Below are 15,123 nucleotides of genomic sequence, written 5' to 3' on the forward strand. Positions count from 1 at the left end.
TAATTCTTCTTTAATTTTTTGGTAGAATTTCTCTAAACTATCCAGGCCTCGTTATGACTTTTGGGGAAAATTTTAAAATTACATCTTCAATTTTATTAATAGTTATAGAACTATTCAAACTATTGATTTCAGGTTTGGTGAGCTGTGGCAATTTGTGTTTTTTGATAAATTGGTCCACTTTATCTAAGTTGCCAAATTTTTGTCTGTCAGGTTTGTTAATAGTATTTCCTTATTTTCCTTGTGTTGTCTGCAGAGTCTGTAGTAATATCCCCTGCTTCACTCATGATATTGGCAATTGTGTATTCTCTTTTTTCTTTGTCAGTCTAAAAAGAGATTTGTCAATTTTATTGATCTTTTTGAAGACCCAGCTCTTCCTTTCATTGATTTCCGTTATTGGTTTCCTGTTTTAAATTTCATTGATTTATACTTGAATCATTGTTCTTTTCTTCTGGATATTTTTGGTTTTGTTTGCCCTTATTTCTCAGAGTTCTTGAGTTGGCAGCTTTAATTACTGATTTGATACTTATCCTCTTTCCTAATATATGCATTTAGGTTGTGAATTTCCCTATCAACAGCGAGTGTCTGGCACATTTTAATATGTTGTATTTTTATTTTCATTAAGTATTGTGTATTTTCTAATTTCCCTTGGTACTTCCTTTTTAAGGGTTATTTAGAAGTGTGTTGTTTAGTTTCCAAGTGTTGGAAGATTTTACTCTTAGTTTTACGTTATTCATTTTTAGTTTGATTTCATCATGGTAAGAGAACACATTCTGTGTGATGTACATTCTTTTAAATGTCTTAGGGATTGTTGCTCTGACCTATGATATGATGTATCTGCTTATGTTTGCTGAGCACTTGAAAAGAGAGTGTATAATGTTGTTATTCAGTGAGGTATTCTATAAAAGTTACTTAGCTCTTATTGGTTGATGATGTTGAGTTCTTCCATATCTTTGTTTTCTGTCTACTTGTTTTATTACTTGTTGAGAGGAGTGTTGAAGTCTCCAGCTATAATTACGGATGTATTTATTTCTCCTTTAAGTTCTATCAGTTTTTGTTTCTCACATTTTGCAGCTCTATTCTTAGCCATATACATATTTAAGATTATCATATTTTGCTGGGCATGGTGGCTCACATGGGTAATCTCAGCAATTTGGGAGGTCAAGGCGGGTGAATCACTTGAGCTCAGGAGTTCAAGACCAGCATGGGCAATATGGCAAAACCCTGTTTCTACACAAAATACAAAAATTAGCTGGGCATGGTGGCACATGCCTGTGCTCCCAGCTACTTGGGAGGCTGAGGTGGGAAGATCACTTGAGCATGGAAGGTGGATGTTGTAGTGAGTTGAGATCATGCCACTGAACTCTAGCCTGGGTGACAGAGTGAGACCCTGTCTAAACAAAAAAGGTTACTGTGTTTTATTGGTAGAGTGACTGATTTGTCATTATAAAATGTGCCTCTCCGTCCTTGTTAATTTTCTTTACTCTGAGTTCTGCTTTATCTGATACTGATATAGCACTCTTACTTTTTAAAATTAATGCTTGTATAATATCTTTGTCATCCAATATTATTATATATGAAATACATTTCTTATAGATGGCATATAGTTGGGTCATATTTTTTTAAAATCCACTCTGCAATCTCTGTCCTTTAGTTGGTATATTTAGACCATTTATATTAATGTAATTCTTAATATGCTAAAGATTTAGTGTGGCCAGGTGCAGTGGCTCACACCTGTAATCCCAGCACTTTGGGACGCTGAGGCAGGAGGATTGCTTGAGCCTTGGAGTTCCAGACCAGCCTGGGCAACATAGTGAGACCCCATCTCTACAAAAAATAAAAAATTAGCTGGATATGGGGGTGCACACCTGTGGTCCAGCTATGTTGGAGGCTGAGGTGGAAGGATTGCTTGAGCCCAGGAAGTTGAGGCTGCAGTGAGCTGCGATCGCACCACTGCACTCCAGTCTGGGCAACACAGAGAGAGAGATGCTGTCTCAAAAAAATTAATTAATTAATTAAAAATAATGGATTAGGTCTGCCATTTAACACTTGATCTAGCCAAACGGCTGAGAAAAAATGTGTCTGCCATTTTATTATTTCATTTTCTGTTTTTCTCTTTTCTTTTTGTTCATTTCTTTATTTATGTGCCTTCCTGTGGGTTGCTTGAACATTTTTTAGAATTCCATTTTGATTTGTCTAATGTGTTTTTGAATGTATCTCTTTGTGTAGCTTTTTAAGTGTTTGCTTTAGATATTACATTATGAATACATAACTTATCACAGTCTACTAGTGTTTTCATTTTAGTAGTTCAAATACAGTATAAAACCTTAAATCTTTACATCCCTTTGCCCTCCCCTGCTTGTAATATAATTGTCTTAAGTATATCCTTTGCATACATTTGGAACTACATCAGCCATTGTAAATTTTGCTTCAATCATCAAACATAATTTACAAAACTTAGGAGAAGAAAAGGCATTATTTATCCATACTTTTCCTTAATATGTTATTTCTTCCTTCCTGATGTCTCAAACTTTCCTCTTTTGTCATTTCCCTTCTGTTTAGAGAACTTTTTTTAGCCATTCTTTGAGAATAGGTCTGTTAACCACAGATTTTTCTAGTTTTTTTTTTTTTTTTAATCAGAGAATGTTTTGGTTTCTTCTTTATTTCTGAAAGATATAGTTTTGCTGGGTATAAAGTTCTGAGTTGACAGTTGTATTAGTCCATTTTCACACTGCTGATAAAGATATACCTGACACTGGACAATTTACAAAATAATGAGGTTTAATTGGACTTACAGTTTCACGTGGCTGAGGAAGCCTCACAATCATGGCAGAAGGCAAGGAGGAGCAAGTCACGTCTTACATGGATGGCAGCAGGCAAAGAGAGAAAGCTTGTGCAGGGGAATTCCTCTTTTTAAAACCATCTGGTGTTGTGAGACTTATTCACTATCATGAGAACAGCATGGGAAAGATTTGCCCCCATGATTCTATTACCTCCCATCAGGTCCCTCCCACAACATGTGGGAATTCAAGATGATATGGTTTGGCTGTGTCCCCACCCAAACCATATCAATAGTTTTCTTTTTTAGCACTGAAAAAATATTGTGCCAGTTCCTTCTGATCTCCATGCTTTCTGATAAGAAGTACACTATCATTTTAATTGTTTCACTTAGTGATAAGGTATTATTTTACTCTGGCTGCTTTCAAGATTTTTCTTTGTCTTTAGTTTAATTATTATATATCTTGGTATGGTTTGTTTGTTTGTTTTTTACAGACAGAGTCTCTTTATGTTGCCCAGGCTGGTCTCAAACTCCTGGGATCAAGTGATTTTCCTGCCTCAGTCTCCAAAAGTGCTGGGATTATGAGCATGAGCCACCATCCCTGATCCTTGGTATGTTTTTTTGAGTTTATCCTTTTTGGGGTTTGTTAAGCTTTTTAAAAAACATATTTAATTTTTTAAGTTTAATCTTTTCTTACCTTATTTTATTTTTTTAGAGACAGAGTCTCACATTTTGCCCAGGCTGGAATGCAATGGTACAATCATAGTTCGCTATAGCCTCAAACTCCTGGGCTTAAGTGATCCTTCTGCCTCAGTTTCCCAAGTAACTGGGAAACTGGGACTACAAGCATGTGCCATCATGCCGTTTTTTGATTTTTTGAGACTGGGCCTCACTATGTTGCCCAGGCTGGTCTTGAACTCCTGGCCTCAAGTGCTCCTCCTGCCTTGGCCTCCCAAAGCACTGGAATTACAGGCATGGGCCAAGATGCCCAGCCATGCCTGGCTTCTTAAATCTATTAATTTATGTCCCTTGACACATTTGGAAAGTTTTTAGCCATTATTTTGTTGAGTACTTTCTCAACTATCTTTTGCTTCTGCTTATAGGATTCTAATGATACTAATATTAGATACTTTATTATAACCCACAGGTCCCTGTTTGACTTTCTTTCTTTCTTTTTTTTTAGGCTTTGTTCTCTCTGCTATTCAGGTTAATTTCTATTGCGTTATCTTCAAGTTCACTCCCTTCTGCTGTTAATTTCAGTTACCTTTTAATTTCAGTTACTGTATTTTTAAACTTTAAGATTTCAGTTTGGGTCATCGTCCTCCTCCTCCTTCTCCTTCTCCTTCTTCTTCTTCTTCCTCTTCTTCGAGATGAGGTCTTTCTCTCTTGTCTAGGCTGGAGTACAGTGGCATGATAGCTCACCACAGCCTCAACTGTCCAGGCTGAAGCAATCCTCCCACCTCAGCCTCCCCAGTAGCTGGGACCATAGGCATGCACTATTATACCCAGCTAATTTTTTAATTGTTTGTAGAGACAAGGTCTTTCTATGTTGCCCAAACTGGTCTTGAACTCCTGGACTCAAGCAGTCCTCCCACCTTGGCCCGCTCCAGTGCTGGGATTACAGGCATGAGCCACTGCACCTGGCCAACTGTTTTGTTTTTTGAGAGGGGGTCTCACTATGTTGCCCAGGCTGGTCTTGAACTCCTGGGCTCAAACAGTTCTCCTACCTCAGCCTCCCAAGTAGCTGGGACTTCAGGTGCATGCCGCCATGTCTGGATGAAACATTTTTTATCATGGCTGCTTTAAAATTTTGTGAAATAATGCTAATATCTCTCTCATTTTGGTGTTGGCACATATCGATTGTCTTTTTTCACAGGTTTGAGGTTGCTATGGACCAAACTGTGTTCCCAACAAATTTATATGTTGAAGTCCTAAGCCCCAGTGTGATAATGCTTGGGAGATGGGGACTTTGGGGGGTCATAAGTGTGGAATTCTTATTATGGGACTGGCACTCGTAAAAGAAGAGACATTAGACAGCTTGCTTCCTCTCTCCCTCTCTCCACCCTTGTGCACCAAAGAAAGGCCATGTGAGGACACAGCAATCCAAGGAGAAGACCCTCACTAGACACTGACCTGCTGGCACCCTGATCTTGGACTTCCAGTCTCCAGAATTGTGAGAAATAAATTCCTGTTATTTAACCTACCCAGTCTATGGTATTTTGTTATGGCAGCCTAAGCTAAGACAGAGATCTTTCTAGTTTTTGGCATGATGAGTACTTTTCCACTGGAACCTAGACATTTTGTATTATGTTCTGAGACTCTGGATTTTATCTAAACTTTTTGTTTTAGTTGGCTTTTTCTGACACTACTCTGGTAGGGGAGATATGTGTGATGATGCTGCCTCTTTATGACAGGTAGAGGTACAAGTCCATGTTCTCTACTTGGCCACCATTGAGACCTGAGGGGAGCAGACTCCTTCTGCCTCAGTTTCCCATGTGGTCTCCACTGACACCTTGGTGGGAGTGACCTAATTACTGCTAGACAGTGGTCAAAGTTCTGACTCTTCACTAGACCCTCTGATACCACCCTGGCAGGAATGGCAAAGGGTGCCTCATTAGTGTTGGAAGGGGCTGGAAGTCCAGGCTCCCCATATGGTCTCCACTGACACCATGGAGAGGGGAAGGTCCCTGTTACTGGCCAGCAGAGATGAAGCTCTCAGCTCTCTGCTTGTCCCTCTCTGACACCAGCCCTTTGGGATTGGGTGTTGAGATACCTTGTTATGGCATCTGCTGAGTGGAAGTTTAGGCTTCTTGACTTTTGCCAATGGGGGTAGGGATGGGGCCACAATTGTTTTCTATGGTGTTTGGATGGAGTAGAGTGGGTATCGTCTAAAATTCTTGTCTTATTTGGCTACATCTTTCTTGGTCTTTTGGCTGGAGAGAATAGACTTTTGTTGGGGCTCTTTTGTTCTGGAATCACTGACAACATGGGTTGCTGGCTTCCTCCACTTCAAGTCTGGGATCGTGAGGCAAAAAGGAAATCAAAGGAAATCCCCCGTGTGTGGGTTCTCAGGTTCCACTGTACCTTGTTGGTCTGCTTTCTTCTTTCTATCTTTTGGAGTCTCCTTATGTTTGTATCCAGGTATATATAGTATCCAGGGTTTTTAGTCGTAATTAGTAGGAGAAATAGGGAAAAAAATATGTCTGTTCTATCTTCTCAGAAGTGGAAGTCCCCACAAATACTTTTTTTGTACAAGTACTTTTTTAAAAAAATAAATAACTGCCTGATTTTTCAAGACTTAACTCAAATTTTACCTTTGATAGTTTCTTCCTAATCAAAATGTCAGACAAACATTAATTTTAGTTTAGATCTTTCAGTTCCAAGGGTAATGTGGGGTCCCACCAAAGTCTGAGTTGACGTTTGGTTACCCTAGGCTGTAGGATTAGGTGATTGAATTGGTTCAGACTCAATTATAAGCAATAGAAACCCACTCAAGCTGGCTTAAACAGAAAAGGGGAATTCATTACAAGATAGAAGCCAGGGGCAGGATGGTAGAAATAAGTTTAAAGACTGAAGGGGCTCTGTCAGAAGACAGGTTATAAGGAGGGAAAAACATGGTGGCAAAGAAAAATAATCAACGTTTATGAAAATGGCATCAGACAACAAGGCCTAGAATAAAGAAGAGTTCAGACAAAAGTCCCAGATGATCCTGTCTGTACATTTACAAGGTACTGCAGGTAAAACTTTGTAGAGCTGAATTCTCTGGTTTTGGTTTCCTAGCTTTGAAATGGATGAGTAAATAGCCATAGAAATCATCTCTGAATCCATGGAAGCTATTGAAGATGAAACTATAGATTTTTTAATCTCTAGGCAAAATTTAATATTCTGGTCTTAGCAGCTGATCAACACCACATGGCTCTAGATTTGCTGACTATCCAATAAGGATGCTTAAAGATTACTTTTGATCAAAAGGGGGAATGTTTAGGAGAATTATGCAAAACTTAGAAATAAAGCAACGATATGATTCTATGAAATTTTTTTTGATTGTGTGAATTTTTAGTGTCATGCCAAAGCTTTGACTTAAGCGTCACCTAACTCTCTAGGGAAATGGACTTTGTTTACAGAATTGATTAGAAGCTAGACATTCTATAATTGTGTAAAATGGATAAGATGTGATAGCTTTCTTTTCTGTTAATAGAGAAGATAATTCTGAAAAAGACGGTTTCATGTTCCTGTGGGACATTAACCAGTTGTGTACAAAACTTAGCAAACTATAAGAATTATGTTTCCAAATTTCTGAAAATTATATTTGACATCAAGAGACAGAAACACACAGTGGTGTATAGGCCAGTCATGTTATGGGTGGAAAAGCAGGTGAAGATCCATGAAATCCTGGAGCTGCTACAAATCCAAACCCCATTCCCCACATGGCCCAGACCTGTTACAGCCTAATATTTGATTCTGGGTTTGCACGAGTCTCTTTGTTGTTCCCCATGTATCTTTTACTCGAGTTATCTTGGGTAGATCTCTGTTTTATCTGTAACCTGAACTGTCTCCTAGACAACACCAGTTTGTGATCCTAGGTAAGATTTTTTTTTTTTTTGAAGAGTTCACTCTTCAAAACATTACTTCTTCAATAATGTAATGTTTTAATGGGTACACAGTGCTTTCACTTGGCATCAATTATGAGTTGTTTTCTAAACAATTCAATATTATACCAGCTGGGATGCCTACTTATCTCTCCATTCCTTTGGGGTGACTCTGCCAACAGGGGGCATGTTCCATTCTATTCCAGTTTGTGTTGCTATACATATCCGTACAGCAATACAGAAAGTGGTTTCACTAGCTCATACAGCGTTACCGTGTTTGTCATGAAAATCAGGTGTATGCTTCTGGTGGCTCTGCCTTGCTGTTGTTCGCTGGGTGCTTCAAACTTGGAGATGACTTAGTGCCTTTTTGAGCAAGGGAAACATTGTGAAGGTGAAGCTAGAACTGTGGAAATGCAGCTGCTGCTTTGGTGCAAATTTGCATCAGGTCCCTTGGGAAGGTTTCTAAGTCCACTAGATCAGGAACGTTCACTGGTCAAATGGCAGGATTTCAGCTTTTTTTCTTATTATTTTATCTTCTGGGAGTCCCCAAAGTTAACTGTGGGAAGAGTTAATCGAATTGTTTGTAAAGGTTTTCCCCATGCTTCAGACATAAAACATGCAGAATATTGTGGGCTGATACTTTCTCTAGCAATCCTTCTGGAATTGCATGGGCCCAACCCATAGAGTTCATTAAACAAAAGAAACACTGACCGAAACCTGAAAGTGTATTACCCTCCTTTGTCTTTCCTTAGGCTTTTAGAAAAACAGTGGCACCACACCACATCCAGGACCTGGAATAGGTGGAATGGCAGCCCCTCAAAATATATGTCCATGTCTTAATGCCGAGCCGCTGTGAATGTGGCCTTATTTGGAGAAGGGGTTTTTGCAGATTAATTAAATTAAGGACCCTGAGATGAGACCATCCTGTATTACCAAGGTGGGCCCCAAATCCAATGACAGATGTCCTTATAAGAGACACAGGAGGAGAAGACACAGACACAGAGGAGAAGGCCCTGTGAATACAGAGGCAGAAACTGGAGTACGCAGCCACCATTCAAGGCATTTTCAGCCACAGAAGCTGGAAAAGGAAGTGGAATCTCTCCTAGAGCCTGTGGAGGGAGCACAGCCTTGCCAACACCTCGACTTCAGATTTCTGTTTTCCAGAACTCTGAGAGAATAAATTGCTGTTGTTTAAGCCACTAAGTTGACAGGAATTGGCTATGGCAGCCCTAGGAAACTCACATAACACCACAGCCAGGCTTCCAGTCTCTCACCTGAAAAAGAGAGGTCCAAACACAAACAGCGTGGCAGGGAATGCTAGAGATGCCGTCATAACACTGGTGACAAACTAGACGAGATCTTTCAAACCCTCACTCTGAAAGACAACTAGAATAGCTAGGCCTTACCAATTTCCAACTACGATTCATGACTGATGGAATCAGGTTTTACAGTTCCTAATTTTTCCAAGTTTTGAGTAGTTCTTTTTTTTTTTTTTTTGAGACTGAGTCTTGCTCTGTCGCCCAGGCTGGAGTGCTGTGGCGCGTTCTCTGCTCACTGCAACCTCCGCCTCCCGGGTTCCCGCCATTCTCCTGCCTCAGCCCCCCGGGGTAGCTGGGACTACAGGTGCCGGGCTAATTTTTTTGTATTTTTTTTTTTTAGTGGAGACGGGGTTTCACCGTGTTAGCCAGGATGGTCTCGATCTCCTGACCTCGTGATCCGCCCGCCTCGACCTCCCGAAGTGTTGGGATTACAGGCGTGAGCCACCGCGCCCAGCCTTGAGTAGTTCTTAATGCTGCCCTAAGCAGCCCAGCCTCCTCGCTGGCCATTGTGTCTTTTCTGCTTCCTCATAAAGCCTCATAAAGCCTGCTCACAGCAGGCTTTGGTCTGCGGTAAAACCAGGGCATGGTTTTACCTTTAATCTTACCATTGACCAGCATTATCTCTTAGTATTAGAAGAGATTAATGAAGCCAAGAGAAGAAAAATGACTGGCTTAGTTCACGTCATGCATGTGTGTTTCTGAATCGGCAGTCCCTATGTCATCAGGCGTCCAATCTTTGGTGACTGGAAGTAGGGGAGCAGTATCACATGGTGTCAAACGCAGTGCTTAAGCTGCCAGGGATGGGTATTCAGATGCTGTCCCGCTCAGTACAATGGTAAAGAATGTAGACTTCACCTGAGCTAGAAAAGTAGCTCTGCCACTTATCATGTTTTATGAACTTCGGCAAATTAATCTCTCTGTGTCTCAGCGTACTTATTCCTAAGTAATAATCCAAGGCTACCTCACAAATTGGCATTAGGATAAAATGAGTACATCTCTGGAATGAATGCAGTGCTCAATATATTTTAGCTATTATTATCAAGTCTGATAAACACATATGTTTTCTCATTCTACAGTTCCAAAGTAGCCCTAGGCCAATATAATTCAAATATACTTTTCTAATTATAAGCTCACATGCCTGTTCCAAAAGAAAAAAGCTCCTAGGCTGGGTGTGTTCACTCATGCTTGTAATCCCAGCACTTTGGGAGGCTGAGGTGGGCAGATCACTTGAGGTTGGGAGTTCAAGACCAGCCTGGGCAACATGGCAGAACTTAGTCTCTAGTAAAAATACAAAAATTAACCGGGCATGGTGGCACATGCCTGCAGTCCCAGCTACTTGAGAAGCTGAGGCAGGAGAATCGCTTGAACCTGGGAGGCAGAGGTTGCTGTGAGCCGAGATTATGCCACTGCGCTCCAGCCTGGGCGACAGAGTGAAACTGTGTCTCAAAAAAAAAAAAAAGAAAGAAAGAAAAAAGTCTCCTAAAATCATAGCCAGCTACTGTATCTAGAGATGATATCATGGGGCAATATTAAAGTATGCTTTTCAGTCTCAGAGTACGTAACCTCTTGACAACGTCCATTATATCTCAAGTTCTGCTCCAATTCCTTCTTGCCATATAACCTATGGACTAAATGGTACTTATATCAACATTGCTGATATATTATTTAAATATTTATTATTTAAATATGTATTGAAGTATGTTAATTAAAGAGTAAAGTAGTCGGGCATGGCGGCTGACACCTGTAATCCCAGCACTTTGGGAGGCTGAGGCAGGTGGATCACCTGAGGTCAGGAGTTCGAGACCAGCCTGACCAACATGATGAAACCCAGTCTCTACTAAAAATACAAAAATTAGCTGGGTGTGGTGGTGGACGCCTGTAATCCCAGCTACTCGGGAGGCTGAGGCAGGAGAATCGCTTGAACCCGGGAGGTGGAGGTTGCAGTGAGCTGAGATTGTGCCATTGCATTCCAGAGTGGGAGACAGACTGAGACTCCATCTCAAAAAAAAAAAAAAAGAGTAAAGTATATCAAGTACCTATTAAATGAATGAGGAAATTTAAAAAATAAATTACTAGGCTGGGCGCAGTGGCTCACGTCTGTAATCCCAGCACTTTGGGAGGCCGAGGCGGGTGGATCTCGAGGTCAGGAAATCGAGACCATCCTGGCTAACACGGTGAAACCCCGTCTCTACTAAAAATACAAAAAATTAGCCGGGCGTGGTGGCGGGCGCCTGTAGTCCCAGCTATTCCAGAGGCTGAGGCAGGAGAATCACTTGAACCTGGGAGGCTGAGGTTGTGGTGAGCCGAGATTGTGGCATTGCCCTCCAGCCTGAGCAATGAGAGCGAAACTCCATCTCAAAAAATAATAATAATAAAATAAAAATAAATAAATTTCTAGGAATTAAAGTATTGTAAGGATGAGCTCAGCTCACTGAGTCTTGCCCCTAGAAAACTAGATCCTGTTTTCTCCTGCCTTAAGTGATTTTATGTTAGCAAAGCACTGGGCACAGAGTGAATAGTACAGACAGAGTAAATCCACTAACATGGGGTCTTTCTTATACTTTATCACCCTAGTAATTATATCATTCCAATTGAAGACCAATGTTGTACTTTTACTTCTAACTTTGATTTGATTATTGGAATCATATACATGGTTTTCAGTTTTTCACACATTTTTAAAAATATATCTCCAAACTCATGTGGCATTAGGAATGTAGTTCATTGGCTTGTTTCTTGAGGACATGAGTGAGATTCTCTTTCTTTTATGACACCACTCTAAATCTCCGTTAATTGTGCCATTTTGTACTTTTCTCCCACTGGTTATATTCTTGTTCCCTCTGACTTTCTTAGTATCTCTTATGACCAGTTTCATGCTCTCCCCTCCCTTTAATACCATCCAAAGAATGTTAATTTAGGCCCTCATCATTTCTTGTCTAGATTGCTGGAATCGCTTTCTAACTGTTTTCCCAGCATCCAGCCTTGCCCTCTTACAGGACAGTCTTCCCTGGCTGCCAAAGTTATTTTTCTAAAATGCAAATTGTATTATATTGTTCCTTTGCTCATAACCCTATTGCCTTCAGGATGAAACCCAAACTCCTTAAGCCTTTCAAATTCTAGCTCAAGAGGCGCCTGTGATGTCCTTGCTTGCCATTAGATTGTCCCTGTGACACCTGTTAGTGCCTCTTTTCTGCTCCACTGCCTGGTGGTCCTCATGGGCAAAGTGCCTTGCTGTTATTACTCATGTCACCTCATCACGCCCTCCGTCATCAATGAGAGTCTGTTTGATGACACTTGTAATTGCAGTTTCTAGTCTTGCTGAGATAGAAAAAGCCTTCTCCCCATTTTTACAATTCTTTCATTTAATCCCCAAGGGAGCAGTCCATTCTTAGTTACAACCCCAGGAGGGACAAGTTCCACCCAGCCCATTGGGAGACCATTTGAGTAGATCATTGTGTGCCACTTCAAAACCTTTCCGGCCAGGCGCGGTGGCTCATGCCTGTAATCCCAGCACTTTGGGAGGCCAAGGCCGGTGGATCACCTGAGGTCAGGAGTTCGAGACCAATCTGGCCAACATGGCGAAGCCCTGTTTCTACTAAAAATACAAAAAATTAGCCGGATGTGGTGGCAGGCACCTGTAATCACAGCCACTCGGGAGGCTGAGGCAGGAGAATCGCTTGAACCCAGGAGGCAGAGGTTGCAGTGAGCTGAGATCATGCCACTGTAATCCCAGCTACTTGGGAGGCTGAGGCAGGAGAATTGCTTGAACCTGGGGGGCGGAGGTTGCAGTGAGCTGAGATCTCGCCACTGCACTCCAGCCTGGGTGACAGAGTGGGACTCCGTATGAAACAAACAAACAAACAAACAAACAAACAAACCCTCTTTCTTTGGGCCAGATATTCCTAGGTGTTCCAGGAGGAACCTAACTCAGCCTGAGTATCCTATAGCTTGTTTCCCTCATGCTAGGTGACACCCAGCAAGGGACAGGGATGCTAGTTCTCCCAGGGCCGGATCTCTGTGCATGTGGGCTAGTTGACAATTCTGAATGTTTTCATCACATTTCTTCCTGATGGCCCAAGAAGTGAATACATCTTTGCGGGTATAGAGATTATGTGTCATAATAGTGAAACATTTTTATCATTATTTTAAAAAATTGCAATCTTGGCCAGGTGCAGTGGCTCATGCCTGTAATCCCAGCACTTTGGGAGGCCGAGGTGGGCGGATCACGAGATCAAGAGATCGGGACCATCCTGGCTAACACGGTGAAACCCCGTCTCTACTAAAAATAAAAAAAATTAGCTAGGTGTGGTGGCACATGCTTGTAGTATCAGCTACTCAGGAGGCTGAGGCAGGAGAATAACTTGAACCCAGGAGGCAGAGGTTGCAGTGAGCCAACATCACGCCACTGCACTCCAGTCTGGGTGACAGAGCAAGACTCTGTCTCAAAAAAAAAAAAAATTGCAATCTTTACACACTATTAAAACAAAAAGGAGATGTGAACTATGATTTCTTTATACGTTATTAATAATTCTATCATATTTCCAACAATAATCTCTTCTCCTCTCTGGAAAGCTGGGCGTGGCTGGCATGAGAATGTGATTCTCCTCTTTGTTCTCAACACCTTTAACCTGACCCCAAGAAACCTCATGGAATCTGCAAGGTGTGGTGGCTCATGCCTGGGATGACATGCTTGTAGTCCTTGCTACTTGGGAGGCACATGCTTGTAGTCCGTCCTACTCGGGAGGCTGAGGCAGGAGAATCACTTGAACCCAGGAGGTGGAGGTTGCAGTGAGCCAAGATTGCACCAGTGCACTCTAGCCTGGGTGACAGAGCTAGAACCTGTCTTGAGAGAGAAAAAAAAAAAAAAAGGCCAGGCATGGTGGCTCACACCTGTAATTCTAGCACTTTGGGACGCTGAGACGGGTGGATCACCTGAGGTCAGGAGTTCAAGACAAGCCTGGCCAACATGATGAAACCCCGTCTCTACTAAAAATACAAAAAAATTAGCTGGGCATGGTGGCAGGTGCCTGTAATCCCAGCTACTTGGAAGGCTGAGGCAGGAGAATCGCTTGAACCTGGGAGGCAGAGGTTGCAGAGAGCCGAGATTGCACCACTGCACTCCAGCCTGGGCAACAAGAGCAAAACTCCGTCTCAAAAAAAAAAAAAAAAAAGAAAAAGAAAAAGAAAAAGAAAAAAAAAAGAAAAAAAAAGAAACCTCATGGAATCAAGATTTCTGGTAGGCTTTTATTTAAAAAAAAAATGTGATAAAACATACAAAACAGAACAGACTGGGCATGGTGGCTCACGCCTGTAATCCCAGCACTTTTGGAGGCTGAGGTGGGTGGATCACTTGAGGTTAGGAGTTTGAGACAAGCCTGGCCAATGCAGTGAAACCCGTCTCCACTGAAAAAGCAAAAATTAGCAGGGTGTGGTTATGCGAGCCTGTAATCCCAGCTACTCGGGAGGTTGAGGCAGGAGAATCGCTTGAACCCAGGAGGCGGAGGTTGCAGTGAGCAGAGATCCCACCACTGCATTCCAGCCTGAGCAACAGAGTGAGACTCCATCTCAAAAAAAACCCCAAAACACAAAAAACAAAAAAAACCCCTCACAGAACATACAACTTACCATTTTAACCATTCTTATTAAACACTTCTTTTTACTTTTTAATTTTTTAATTTTTATGGGTACATAGTAGATGTTAACCATTCTAAAGTATACAATTCAGACCAGGCATGGTGGCTCACGCCTGTAATCCCAGCACTTTGGGAGGCCGCGGTGGGTGGATCAGGTCAGGAGTTTGAGACTAGCCTGACCAACATGGTGAAACCCTGTCTCTATTAAAAATACAAAAATTAGTCAGGTGTGGTGGTGCGCACCTGTAATCCCAGCTACTTGGGAGGCTGAAGCGGGAGAATTGCTTGAACCTGGGAGGTGGAGGTTGCAGTGAGCTGAGATTGCGCCACTGCACTCCAGCCTGGGCAAGAGAGCAAGACTCTGTCTTGAGAAAAAAAAATTAAATTAAAGTGTACAATTCAGTGACATTAAGTATATTCAGTGCTGTGCAAACATACCACCATTTCCAGAACTTTTTCAACATCTCAAACAGAAACTTTGTATCCATTAAGCAATAATTTCCCATTCACTTTCCACCCAGTCCCAGGTCACAGGTATTCTACTTTCTGTTTCCATGACTTTTTTTTTTTTTTTTTTAGACAGTCTTGCTCTGTTGCCCGGGCTGGAGTGCAGTGGTGTGATCTCAGCTCACTACAATCTCCACTTCCTGGGTTCAAGCAGTTCTCATGCCTCAGCCTCTGGAGTAGCTGGAACTATAGGCATGCACCACCATGCCCAGCTAATTTTTTCATATTTTTAGTAGAGACAGAGTTTCACCATGTTGGCCAGGCTGGTCTCAAACTCCTGATGTTAGATACAGCTAGGTTCC

General features: G+C 41.7%; 1 pseudogene; it reads right to left on the reverse strand.

Moving 5' to 3' along the window:
• Positions 1 to 7,204: 7,204 nt before the first annotated feature.
• LOC101153434 (cytochrome c oxidase subunit 7B, mitochondrial-like) lies at positions 7,205 to 7,794 on the reverse strand (annotated as a pseudogene).
• Positions 7,795 to 15,123: the final 7,329 nt, after the last annotated feature.

The sequence above is a fragment of the Gorilla gorilla genome, chromosome 11 (assembly GCF_029281585.2).
Source record: "Gorilla gorilla gorilla isolate KB3781 chromosome 11, NHGRI_mGorGor1-v2.1_pri, whole genome shotgun sequence".
NCBI lineage: Eukaryota > Metazoa > Chordata > Mammalia > Primates > Hominidae > Gorilla > Gorilla gorilla.